General features: G+C 28.5%; 1 long non-coding RNA gene across 1 annotated transcript; it reads right to left on the bottom strand.

Moving 5' to 3' along the window:
- Positions 1-11,807: 11,807 nt before the first annotated feature.
- LOC126662290 (uncharacterized) lies at positions 11,808-14,561 on the bottom strand. The gene is made up of 3 exons (XR_007635736.2): positions 13,818-14,561; positions 12,396-12,470; positions 11,808-12,000 (listed from the first exon to the last, which is right to left on the bottom strand). It is a non-coding gene; the product is annotated as an uncharacterized LOC126662290 (long non-coding RNA).
- Between the last annotated feature and the right edge of the window lie 536 nt (positions 14,562-15,097).

Raw genomic sequence — 15,097 nt, 5'->3', positions numbered from 1 at the left:
CAATTCTATATTTAATTGTAAAAATTGTAAAAAATTTGAGTCATCAACATTAAAATTTGACTCATCAACATTAAAATTTGACCAAATGTGGCGGACCAAATAAACATAATCTGTTTGGCGGACCAAGTCAAAAAAGATCTCCTATGGAAGCCCTAAATATGTTTCCTTCACTGTACCATTAAAAACACAGACCAAACATTTTGCTGCAATTTAATCCTCAAACTTTCTTGCTTTACTCATTCATGGCTGATGATACCATTATTGTTTTGCTAGTAGAAGGTATTGCTGCTTTAGCTGAAGTGGTTGCCGTATTCGCGACGAAGAGCTTCGGATATCGAGCATCGAAACACTCTCGCCCCGAAAGTAAAATGAAAAAAGAGAGCGTACAGAATTTGGAGAGCAACTATATGAACTTACAGAAACTCGCCGGACTGGCGAATGATATGGAGAAGGCGGTTGCGGTAAAAGAGGAGAGTAATAAGAACAGTAGCACTTTCAAGACTTGGAGAGCTCGGGCGGCGGAGATTCAGGTCGAGCTCAGGGATTTGCTCGACCAATATGAAGACGTTAGCCGATGCAGGAGGATGAAGAAGAAGGTATTGCTGAGTAAAAATATGGAGGATAAGTGTATGGAAGTTGCCGAACTTGTGAAGCAAGGTCAGCGTATGATTGCATACTTTTGATGGATCGGACTGTTCTCCGCCTGTTGCCACCGCGGCACCGCCTCTGCTCCTTCTGCCATTGTGCGTTGGTGTCTTTTGTGGTCTAAAATAAGTTAGATTCTTTAGACTGAAGGTTGACTAGTCAAGTGTGTATTTTATATTTTTTAAAAGGTATATTTTTCATATTAGTTTAAAGGCTAATCCCCTAAAAAAAACCCTCACCTTTTAAAATTCCCAATTTTACCCTAATTTCCACCTTTCACTTTCAATTACACCCTTAAATATTAAATTGACCTATTTTTACTGCAAAAAGTTCAAATTAATACTTTATATTTTAACAAATATTATAAATAGTATCTAATTTAATTAATTTCATGGAATTAAAACGGTAAAATTAAATAAAAGTGAATGTGAAATTTAGTAATTTTTGAAATATTTTTTAGAGAAGATGCTTTTATTGTTGAAATTTTAACATTTAGTACTATTTAGAAAATGAGTAAAAATAAAAAATATTGATTCAAAATTTTTTGAATGAAAAAAGATCAATTTAATATTTCGAGGGTGTAATTGAAAGTGAAAGGTAGTAATTAGGGTAAAATTGGGGATTTTGAAAGGTGAGGGTGCAAACGAAAGGGGGTTGAAAGGTGAGGGGATTTTTAGAGGATTAGCCTAGTTTAAATTATGACTTTATAAAATTATGTCATCCTTTAAAAAAAAATATTAAGACATGTCAGATTTTCTATAGCAAACGTTAATGAATAGTTCATAATTCTTCGTGGCGTAGTGGATGGGTTAAAATATTTAACACGTATAGAGCTATAAACCTTTTACAATCCAATATTTTATTTGTTATATTTTAGCATCACACTTTATTTTTTTTATAACAAAAAATTGCATATTCATTTCAGGCGAAGATTGGCTTACGCAGTAAAAGAAATCCAATGAAAATGATCTTTCGCGTGTCGCTCGTTTTTTCAATATATGATCCTTTATGTATCATTTTTTTTTAATATATGATATTCCTCCGTATATCTTATTTTTAATGGTATGTCGTTTTTTTATAGTATTGCTAATGTGGTGCTCTTACATTGCAAAGTTGGATTAGTGAACAATTTTACATTACCACATAAACAAAACATCAACTAAATGAATGAGTATTCTCGCATTAAAATGAAACTAGAAATTTAATTACCAAAATAAAAATTAAATATTGATCACCGGAACATAATAGCCTACTAAAACTTAAATTGATAAGTTGGCTAGCGGGTAGTGGCATTTCCATAACGAACGGATAGTGATACGTTAGCAATTTTTTCCAGATTTTTAAACAGTATATAGATTTGAGAAAAATTGATAGTTGGTGTATGAAAATAACGATTTTTAAACGGCATGATTAAAATGAAAAAAGCATGTAAAGTTAGTGAATTTTTATGATACTATCCTTTTTCTATGTATAAAAGGGTCACTGTTTTCATTTATATTATTATAAAAAATAGGGTTAATTATATATAAAATCATGACCTTTGCACCAATTTTCAAAAATAACATGACTTTTAAAACGTGTCAATCACAGACATCACCCTTCATTTTTTTTAAAATACATTGGTAATTTTTAGTGGCATTCTTGCTGACGTGCCAGACCCATCGGGTGTCCAAGTTAGCAAACTTTCACCGAAAAATATGCTCATGATGAAATTGAAAAGAAATGAGAGGCAATGTCTGTGATTGACACGTTTAAAGTTATTACTTTTAAAATTTAGTACAAAGTTCATGATTTTATATGTAATTAACTTTAAAAAATATACTCTCTTCGTCTGAAAATGATTGGCCATTTTATTATTTGGCCTTAATCCTTAAAAAAACTCTGACCTTTCATCCCTTTTTCAATTCTAACCTTGCGTTGAAAATTTGTCAATTTTACCCTATTTTACATTTTTTTTTCATTTCAATTGTACCCTGAAGCTTAAAATTGACCTTTAATTATTTGACAAAAGTTCAAAAAAATTCTTTAAAAATGGTCAATTTAATATAAAAAGTAAATATAACACAAAAAGGATCAATTTAGAAATTTTTTGGAAAATAAAAACAGGCCAATTTTATGCTTTAGGGTACAATTGAAATGAAAAAATACAAATAGGGTAAAATTAATAGATTTTCAACGTCACAGAAGAATTGAAAAAGGGATGAAAGGTCAGGGTTTTTTAAGACATTAGGTCTATTATTTATGACTTCATACATTATAGACCCTTTCTATTTTTGATAAATATTATTTAAATTAAATTTTTTATTTGTTTTAATAAATATGTAGACATTCAACCAATTTGTTTTTTAATATCAATACAAAATGCACCGGTAAAAAACATATTATTAATATTTTATTTTTATAAGTTAAAAAATTAAAAATATACAATTGAAAAAATAAATAAAATATTACTTATATCCAATTTAATTATATATTTTTAAATTATCATATTTGTCCAAATATTTCTGTTATTTTTAAACTAAAAGAGTACTTGATAATGCAAAACTAATTAAGTGTTGTTTTGGCTTTATTTTACGGCCTAATGCCTTAAAAAAACCCCGACCTTTTAGCCCCTTTTCAATCCTACCCTGACGTTGTAAATTTGTCAATTTTACCCTATTTTGCATATTTTGTGTTTCAATTGTACCCTGAAATATTAAATTAACGTCTTTTTCATTTGAAAAAAATTTAAAAATATTCTCCATGTCTAACATATATTAATTGTATGTTTTTAAAATTTATTTAAATTTAATTAAATTAATTAAGAATTTAAATTAGTGTTAATTTGATTATGGGTTTTAGTTAGTTTTTAAAAATAAAGGACTTATTTGTACTTTTTTGAATAAAAAAAAAATTAATTTCATCTTTAGACTTAGTTAATCGAATGATTTCATCATTTAAGTAAAAAAAATTAGGGTACAATTGAAAACGGAAAATTTAAAAGTGGGTAAAATTGACAACTTTACAACGTCAGGGTGGAATTGAAAAAAAGTCTAAAGATGAGGGGTTTTTAAGTTATTAGACCTTATTTTACTCTCTCAATCGATAAGTAATTAAGTCTTCTAAACATAAGCGGTGCTCTCTAACTTTTGAAACGGTGTTCTCTGAAGTCCATAGCTTAACTTGATATTTTACAGGTTTTGGCACGGTGGGAGGCTTCCAGCTTTTAGCCGGAAATCATCTTCTTCCTATCCGGCAGTATTTTTAGTTTTCCATTTTCAATCAATTGTTTTTTTGTAGAGTTTTTTGTGTTTTGATCTTGTTTTATTGTAATTTTACGTAGTTTTTTTCATATAAGTTGTGTTTCCTAGATCCTTAGATCGTTCAAGATTTTTTAATGATAGGCCAAACTTCAAATTCAAGTTTTTAAAGATTCAATTTTTTGTATCGTTTGAAATATATTAGCAACGGAATTAGAGATGAATAAAAGTTCAAAGGTGTAATTGGTGTCAGGAAATTCTCAACTTTTAAATTCTTCCTGTATATATAACACCCACAAAATTTGTGTGTTTTGATTTTTATTGATGTTTTGTTTCTTTTCGTGAATCAATTATAGTGTTTCAGTTTATCTTTTTATTTTTTTTATAGTTTGATCTGCGATATACTTTAACGATTTGGGTTGTAGAATGTTTGTTGCCTTAATATATTACCTTTTGATAATAAAAAAAAAGATAATGCAAAACTAATTTAAAATTTTTATTTCTTCAATTAAAAAAAACAGATAAACCACTTCGATAAAAAAACATACAATTAAAAAACTAAAATTGTATTTTGATCTAAAAAGATACATAATGAATTTTTTTTTATTAGTCAATAAATAAAACAATTTAAAATTCCAGCTATTGGCTTGATTAATTGGTCAAAATTACATAACTTGCAGAAAAGTGGGTTAATCCAACCAATCTTGCTTGCATAATGAAAAGAGCTATTGGTTTATCTATCCATCGAATCAAATTAGCCAAAGGTACGTTCATAGGCTCTGCTAAAGTTTCAATCAATTTCTGCCAATATCCACGGCAAAAAATTTAAACATAAATCCAGTAACCCAAATAAGATGTCCAAATAAGAACATCCACGCCCATACTGATAAGCTATTTATACTAAAAGGGTTATATTCATTGATAAGTTACGAAGAGTTTAACCATATATAACCATCCCATCAAATAAGTGGAAGATTCATTAAACTGTGAATTAACAATACCCTGCCATAATGTGATGTGCTTCTAATGCCAATAAAAAATAACTAATCTAATGGTATTTAACCTCCAAAAAACCGCCAAATAAAAATACGGAGTTTGTTCTCATCCAGCTTCTCGCGAATGAATTCTTTTTTATCTGAATAGTACAAGAAAAACACACGCATAAAATTATGTGGCGGTGTGGCATAAAGGAATAAAAAAAGGCCTCATCACTAAAAAAAATCCTCACCTTTAACCCCTTTTACAATTATACCTTCAAGTAGGAATTTTTTTAATTTTGTCCTATTTTGTCCTTTCATGTCTCAATTGTACCCCAATATATTAAATTAATCTCTTTTTACTTGAAAAAGGATTTAAAATATTCCTACATTTTTTATATATATTCTAATTAATTACTAACGTTATTAATGGTATAAAAAAAGCATTATACTCACTAAAATAATAAAAATAGTTAATTTTTTATTCAATTTATATTAATTATCAATAACTTTTTAATATCAAAACCGTTAAACAAATATCATTTGCATGTAATCGAACTACAAAAAAAATTAAAAACATTTTGACAATGAGCAAAACAACCAAATTGAGAACGAGCAAGAACAGCTCCTTCTCTGGATTTATGGCAAGTCAGTGAAAATCCATCGCTTTTTTCGGTAAAATATTTTTAAATTGAGAATGAGCAACAGCTCCTTCTCAGATCTGTTGCTGCTCACTCCTTCTTAGGTCTTGAGAAGGAGCAACAACTTCTTATCCTTCTCAAGATTTGAGAAGGAGAAGCAACAGCTCCTTTCCGAATCTAGTTTCCGGCGAGTCGCGGTGTACGGGTTTTAATTTATTTAATTTTAGTAAAATTTAAAAAATTAATTAATAATTCATTTAAGTTCTATTTGAAATTTTTTAAAAGATTAAGGACTTGTTTATACTATCTCAAATAAAAGAATATGATAATATTCTTTTATTTAGTTGTTTTGAAATTTTCATCATTAAAGTACTTAAATTGACATAATTTTAAAATTTGGGGTACAATTGAGATATAAAGGGCAAAATAGGGGTAAAATTAAAAAAATTCTACGTGAGGGTATAATTGTAAAAGGGGCTAAAGGTGAGGAGGTTTTGAGTGATTAGGCCTAAAAAATCATAGATTAAATATCTTTATCTCTCAAACTTGATGTTTTTTCTCTAAATATTTCGTTCAAAAACTATATAATGTATATTTATATATTTAACAAAATAGTTAAATATATTTTAACTAAAATAATAAATATTTAAAAAAAATATAATAGTCTCATCCATCGATTTTATAAATTACAAAAATATATTCAACTTTTAATTTAAATTTATTTGATTTTTTATAGTCAATAAATTCTGAATATTTGTCTTAGTCTCTATGTTATGGAACTCTCATCCCTTTGTTGCTGGCGGGTGGATGGAAAATGGTCTTCGAATATATGAGACTTTGATCCCATCGCATACACTATAAAAAGTTATGTATTTGGTAACAAATACTTTTACAGCTAATTTTTTTATCTACTAAAAGATATTTTGCAGCAATAATTTTAAAAGTTGTTGCCATTAGTTAAGTTACAGCAACATTTTACAACACATTTGCTATAAATTATTTTAGACAACGTTTTATTAGCAGCAACATGCTATAATTTTTTTATTATATGTTAATAATAACAATTTTAGCACTATTAGCAGCAAAAATATTTACTGCTAATTTTAGTATTTCTTGCAGTGATAGCTTCTAAGTGTCTCAAATCATTTCGATTTATTTTTATAATTATTTTACATAATTTATTTATTATTTCAGTTTAAAAAGAGTTATGATCATAGTGGATTAAAAATGAAAATTTTGGACCCAAAAATAAATATAAATTGAGAATTGGATAGTTTTTTTTATCAAATCATAAAATTAACATATCAAGTTGTCATATATATTTCTAAAAAAATATGTTTATTAATAATTTTAATCAAGACTATGGATATATAAGACAATGTTGCCCTTCAAAAGAAAAGTTAGTCCTGTTATGTGGAATAATAAGAGAACAAAATTTCCTCTAGCAAACCTTTTAAAAGTACTGTATTTTTGCAAAATTTCAATTTTTAAGGATAATTTAAATAATTTGATCCTCTAGTTTTTATCATTCTAAGTTTCATTTTTCGATTTAGTTGGTCATTTTAAAAATTAAAATTATTAAAAATTAATATAAATACAATATATCTTTTATAACTAACACATAAATTACTAAATTTTATAAAATAAATAAATATGCTATATGTATATATACGTTAGACGATAATTTTTTAATTATTTTAATTATTTTTCAAATTAAAAAATAGTTTTATAGAATTTTATATTAACTGAACCGGAAAAAATATGAACTTATAGTCTAATACGGTTTAAAAAAATTTAAAAAATTATTCATCGATTTCAGTCAATTTTAAACCAATATAGATTCAATTGATGCACTGTCCAATTAATGTATTCTGATTTAGATTAATTAGAATTTGAGTGGAGTTGACGTCAACATTCAAATTTCTTTTCAAGCTAAGACTAGTAAAAGGTAGAGCCAATGCAACATTTAATTTGCAATTGCTAGTTAACCACTTTTGTACGAGCAGAAAACCGTTCTATACATAGAGATATAAAAAGATAAAAAACAAATAACTCATTTTAAGTTTTTTTATGAACAGTGAGATTATTAAAAGCCAAAAAAGGCAAAATTAAATTTTAAAATTTTCGTATAAAAAGTGGCACTCAAAAAACTACGACTAACAAAATGGCTAAAAATCAAGGTCTCAAAAATAAAATATAATTTTTTTTTGTAGGAATCCAAACCTGAATATAGAAAATTCCTATTGCAAATCTTAAAAAGAAAAATTGCATTTACACATCGTCTCTGTCTTAATTTTTATTTTGAAAAACTCTTTAATTTCTGTCTTTCTATATTTCTCAAACAAAAAAATATCACAGTGTATGCCATAATTTTAATTTTAAATTTTTTATTTATTTGGTTTTAAATTTTTGTTTGACTTTATCTGATTTTTTTAATTGTATATTTGCTCTCTGAATTTTAATTTTTTGCTTTTTCAGATCATCAAACAGGTGTCTTTTTATTCCATTGTATTATGTTCCGTGAAGTTAATAAAAAACAATAAAAAGTTTCACGTATGAAAAACTAATACTATTTTGTGAGACCACAGGATGGGTGGACATCCGTTTGAGGACCTGAAAAATCAAAAAATCAAAATTCAGAAATCAGATAATATCACATATTAAAGTTCAGAAATCAAATAATATTAAATGAAAGTTTAAAAATTACATTTAAAAAAATATAAAATTTTAAAACCTGGATTAATTAACCCAAAATTAAAAAGCAGATCCATAAATTTATAGTTCTACATATTGTTGAGGACCAAGTCCTAAATATTTCTCCTATAAATTCTCCCAATATGTTTCCTTCACTCTATCATTACACACACAAACCAAATTTAAACATTTTGCTGTAACTTAATTTCTCAAACTTTCTTCCTACACTCATGGCTGATCCTGCTACTTTAGTAGCCGGTGCTTTTACCTTAACTGCTGCAGCTATTGCCGGAACCATCGCGGTGGCAGACTTGGGATACCAAGTAGGAAAAGATTTACGGGCCAAAAGAAAAGAGAAAAAAGAATGCATACAGAATCTGGAAAACAACTATAAAACGATAGACATGAATTTACAGAAACTCGCCGGACTGGCGAATGATATGGAAAAGGCGGTTGTGATAAAAGAGGAGAGTAAAAACAGTAGCACTTTCAAGATTTGGAAAACTCGGGTGGCGAAGATTCAGGTTGAGCTCAGAGATTTGCTCGGCGAATATGAAGACATTAGCCGATGCAGGAGGAAGAAGAAGAAGAAAGTGTTGCTCAGTAAAAACATGGAGGCCAAGTGTATGGAGGTCGCCGGACTTGTGGAGCAAGGTCAGTTTATGATTGCAAACTTTTGATCGGATTCTTCTCCGCCAATTGTCGCCGCTTCTGTTGTCCTTGGTGTCTTTAATTTTTCTTGCTCGTCTTGTGAGCTCAAAAACAAGTCTGATGCTTTAGGTTTAAGGTTGACTAGTTAAGTGTTTATGTTTTCTATTCCTGAAACTAGTTTAAGTGTGTATGTTGAAATAATAATAATTGTTGGATTGTTGTTAATTTCTGGTCTTAAATAAAAATAATGAAAGTATTTGTATTAGATATGCCTTTTGTCTAGATCAAACTTTGTTTTGAAACGTCCCTTCGGAACATCCGATAAAGTTGGAGCGATACATAGAATATTAGCATGGCTTTTGCCTAAGAGCATTCACAATGGAGTGCTATTTTTTATGCTAAATTTAGCATAGTTTTTTAATTTTAACTCTAATGTAAAATTTTAAAATAAATTCTATAATTGTTTACTATGATAATTATTATTTAATTATATTATAAAAATTTAATCATATGTTTTATAATTTTTTACAATATACTACGACCACGTACAGAAGTGATGCTCTTCGGCTTGGGAATATGGAACAAAAAATAATTATTTTTTATTTGATAAAATAATGAGTTATTTTAAATAGAATTGTTATATGAATCAATAAATTAAAAATAAAATATTTTAATATGTTGGCGTGCGGTTTATAATTAAAAAATTTAATCAATCGAGATCGTAAAAATAAAAAAGAGAGCATAAAATTTAAAATAAAAATAAATAAAAAAACAACGCAAAGAAAATAATAGTAGAATTATACTTAAAATGAATTTTGATTAGTTGTTCAATTTTAGCATATGCTATAATGAGTACTAAATTAACATGCAATATAGCATATGCTAAATTTAGCATATAGTATAGCATTGCATTGAAGTTGAATTTTATGTCTCAATATTAAATTATAGCATTAGCATGCTAGTTTAGCATTGCAGTGTGGATGCTCTAAGGATGACATGCATAAATCAAAAAATGGTAAAAAAAACTTTGTTTCAGAATGAAAACATAATTTTTTATTTTTACTATTGCATATTTGAAAATAATTTCCTTGTGATTATGTTATGTTAAATATTTTTATAGCTATCAGATTATATTTTTAAGAGAAAATTAGAAAAAATACTCTTTTTTTGAAAATAATACGACTTCCTATCTCAATAAGAAAAAGATAAAGAAAATACCTCACTATTTTAATGTTTTTATTTTTTTACTTAACACCTATTTATATTATAATTATACCTACCTTTTATTGTTATTTTACTCTAGCCATTTTTGACAACTGTCATTTATTTTCTTTTTCTCTCTCTCCTTTTCTCTTTCTTCTTCATTCCTTTTGTTCTCATTCTCTGCACTTTTTTTTCCACCATTCTTTTTCTTCATTTTATTCTTCTTCTTCATTCATTTTTTATTTTTGTTTCTTCTTCATCGTTAATTCATCATTCCGCCGTCGCTCCGCCATCATTCCGCCGCTGCTCATCCGTTTTTCAGATCAATTTTAGTGTTTTTTCCTTGACTCGTGGTGATTAATACGATTTGTTTAACTTTCAGATCTAAATAAATTACTCTTGAATTTTCTCAATTTTAGATCTAAAAATCTGCATTAAAAACGTTTTTATACACAAAAAATGATTTTCTGAAAAAAAAACTGCTTCTGATTATCATATGAGTATCATCACTGCATTATCATGCAAGTATCATAACACTGCATAAAAATCAATTTTTTTATTAAAAAACAGCGTCTGATTATCATGTTATTATCATGTCGCATAACATTAATTATATGATTTATGATAAGGTTATGATAATACAAATGTACGATAATGATAATAGTATGATAATGTTTTTATGATAATATAATGATAAGCTAATTATAACAGTATGATAATATGATATTTACATGGAATTTTTTTTTACAAAATAGTGTCATATGATAATATTTTATCATATGATAACGAGATGATAATATTTATGGTACATATATGATAATATCTATGATAATGTATGATAAAATAGTGTCTGATTATCATGTCGTTATCATAACACTGGATTATGATAATTAGATGATAATGAATTATGATAAGGTTATGATAACTGGATGATAACGTACGTGAAAATAGAATTACAAAAAGATTCATGACACCAGTATGATAATCAGATGATAATAAAATAATAAAATTATGATAATAGTATAATAATATGATACATATATGTAAAAATATGACAGAAAAATTATGATAATGAGATGATAATGTAAAGATAATATGATACCTGTATGAAAAAAATAATTACAAAAAAATTATGATAACGAGATGATAATGTGAAGATAATAGTATGATTATATGATACATGTATGAAAAAAACAATTACAAAAAAATTATGATAATAAGATGATAAAGTGAAGATAATAGTATGATAATATGACCTTATTATACTTCATTATCATACTATTTTCTTCACATTATCATCTTGATTTCATGATTTTTATGTAATTATTTTCATATAGGTATCATATTATCATACTGTTATCATAATTTTATTATTATGTCGTTGTCATAACATTATTATTTAGGTACAATAATACATTATCATCTCGGTATCATATGATTATATTAAGATAACGAGATGATAATACAGTGATAACAATATGATAATCAATTTTTTTGTAGAAAATCTTTCTTTATACAGTGTTATGATAACAACATGTGTCACGACCCAATTTCATGGGTCGCGATCGGCGCTAGGGTATGGGTATGTTCGTACCAAAACCCGTAGCAAGCCTCGCGGATAACCTTATATACAAATAAACCTGCAAGAAAACCACTGCTCGGGGGCAACCGAGACTCCAACCTAAGTCTAACAGTTTATACAACAGTTCTAATATCATAACTTGATAATAATCTGAAACTGTGAATCATGCCTCAAATATAATAATCCAATGTAGCATGCCAAAGTATAATAATATAAAAGTCGTACCACTACGACAAACCAAAGTATAATAATCAAACACTATACTAGTTCTACTGCGGTCTAAGAGTTTAAAACAATAGACTAGTTTTATTGACATAAAAACCTCCAAGAATCAAGAATCGGAGTGGACCAGCTTTCAAATCATAAACCTGGAAAATTTGGGAAAACAACGGGGTCAGATATACTGAGATGAGTTCGCAATACTATCTACATTTATTAAGTTTAAAACCCTTAAATCAAAACATTTTATACTAATATAATATGATTATGGAAAACAGTATTGAAATGATCCCAGCGTAAGTATGACATAGCATACTGATAAACCCAGAGTGGACGGGAACATATCCTCGTCATATACCAGCGTAAGCAAGACTTTAGTCTGCCGATCCCAGAGTACTTACCGGTGCACACAGTCTCGATACAAGCCTATCGAGCAGCTCGTTTCAATCCAGATCCATAATCCGTAAAAACAGTTCAAAAGCATTTATAATATTAAAATATGATGCGGTACTTAATAAAGTGGTAAATAGCACTACAAACTCACTGCTTGCTTATCCACGTGAAATCTTGGCAAACAGCTAACCCTGCGTAGACTCCGAAACACGAGCATTCGACGGGTCTAAAACAATGTATAAGTTAAAATCCATACAACCCCTAACTCTAAGAATACTAGACACCACATAGGACTAGCATCTTGAACACAACCAAAGTACAACCAAGTAAGGTAAACATCTATGTATAAAAAAAAACCAAAGAATTCATATCATTCACTTTAAACAATTTATGCAAGTTAGCTTAGATGAGTTCGTATCCATAAAAACAAAACCGAAGTCCTTTTCATAACTTAAATAGTTCTTTTAAACCAAAGAGTTTCCCAGAGTAGTGTGTTAGCATTAACTGCAGTATAGCTCAACACAACATGTCGGGCGACACAAGTCTAACCCGACCCAACCATAAGCCAAAGTGAAAACCAGAGTTTAAAACCAATCCTTAAATAAAACCAAAGTCATTTGAAAATAAGAACTCAATCCATAGCTTAACAATGCCAACCTTAAAAGCAATAAATCATATAGCTTGCCAACACTTGACAAGTTTCACCCAAGGTATACATCACTTAAAAATGCCACCTTAAATTCAATTAATAGGATTTAAACACCTTTTAAAGATTTAAACTCAAATGTAAAATATTAATTTAGATAGCCATATCACCTTTGTAAAATTCACCATAACTTATATACCATAACAACCACTGATTTTTAAAACGACCCAAGGTAAACTATCATTTTATAAATGTCCAAAATAGTTTATAAAATGTATTTCCAGCCATTAACAATTTGATCAAAATCAAAATTAAGCCAAAGCACTCAAATAATCAAATTTGGCAATTTTGCCGAAAATTGCCTAAACTAGCCAAACGATTCAAAACCAACAATCGATGAACCAAAATATGTTACTACTGATTTAAACACATAAAAACATCATATAGAAAATATTAGATCAGTAGATATAGCATTTGAAAATCATTTTGCAATCGTTGCGTTTAACTTTCGTAGAATTGTCAATTTCGCAAATCGTAGAGATTTTACAACACAAACCAATTTCAATTCTCATTTACAAATAAAAACTTTTTATATCAGTAGCTATTGATATAAGAACACTTAATAATCAATCAATTTAGATTCAACCATTTAAATAATTCATTAAACGAATCCAATTCGCACAAGTCTAGAAATCGCCTATTCATTGTTTAATTACACCAATTCGTTATTGAATCATGCCAAACACTTTCCAAAACTTATAACATCAGATCATATATGTATAACCCATCATTTAATCATATAACATCAGTAGCTTAAACATAGCATATCAATAACAACGATTCAATCCATCAAAATCCTATATTATGCATTTCAGGCAAAATCACACAACAACGAATCCATAAATCAATTAGGAGTAAAAATATTACCTAAGAATGATGGACAAGATTATAATTGATGTATTAACCCAAGGTTCAAAGGGCTGGACCGAAATCAATTGGATCCACAAGCCACCAGCGAAGAACACAACGTAGAAATCGCGTAGATCTTGCGAGTATGATGAAAAATCAAGTTCTTAGCATAATGAATCGCATCCGGGCTTGTTAGAACAAAGGAAATGTGTATTTTATTTGAAGATATTCGTTTTAGGGTTTGTGGAAAAGAAAAGGGGGCTGCTCACATGAAAATATGGGTCTACTTATAGACTTATGCGGGCTTTACATGGGCTTTGATAAAAAACCACGATTTAATTATCATTTTGAGAGTTAGAAGCATCCAAAAAACGTGAAAATTTAACACATGCTAGAATATACTCTTATGAACAACATATTAAAAAATGGGACTGATCCGATATTTCAGTTGGGAGATATCAACGTTTTACTAAAACAGGGCAGTTCTGGAAAACATGCGAATGCTGTTTTGATATATACCCGAAAATAAATTGAATCAACATCAAACACATACGAGATCATGGGATACATATAAGATACTCAAAAAGACACAACCAAGGTATCACAAGTGTTACTTCTAACATATAACCATTCAGAATCAAGTTCAGAATCAAGTTCGAAACATAACAAGAAAAATGTTGAAATGCAAAATAACAACGAATGCAAGAAAACAACCAATTTGTAACGGATAACCAAACTGACAAATCAAGTTTGAAAACACGGGGTATTACATTCTCCCCAACTTAAAAAAAATTCGTCCTCGAATTAAACACAAAACACAATATACGCGAACAAAGCAATCAAAGTAAAACATATAACACAAATCCAAAGTACTAAAATAGCATCGAACATTCGAAGCAACGCTAAACCCGACGTACCTCAAGCAATGAAAGATAACAATTCCACATAATGGACTCTGTCTCCTAAGTATGCTCCCCAACTATATAACCGAATAAAACTGAAATCATAGGCATACCTCCACTTATCAACCTACGCACTTGCACAACCACAACTCAACACGTTGTACCTTGAATGATAATTCAAATCACCACTTACATAAAACAACAACTCAAATTTTTACACCAAGTATGCGCAAAATTATAAATTCGACAGTTCAATACTCCAACTATTACCTAAGAATTATAAATTCGACAGTTCAATACATCAAGTCTAATTCGACAGTGCAAAATTATAAATTCGACACTTCAATACACCAAGTATGCGCAAAATTATAAATTCGACAGTTCAATACTCCAACT

This window comes from Mercurialis annua, linkage group LG8 (assembly GCF_937616625.2).
Source record: "Mercurialis annua linkage group LG8, ddMerAnnu1.2, whole genome shotgun sequence".
Lineage (NCBI taxonomy): Eukaryota > Viridiplantae > Streptophyta > Magnoliopsida > Malpighiales > Euphorbiaceae > Mercurialis > Mercurialis annua.
This window is presented reverse-complemented; position numbering and strand designations above follow the sequence as displayed.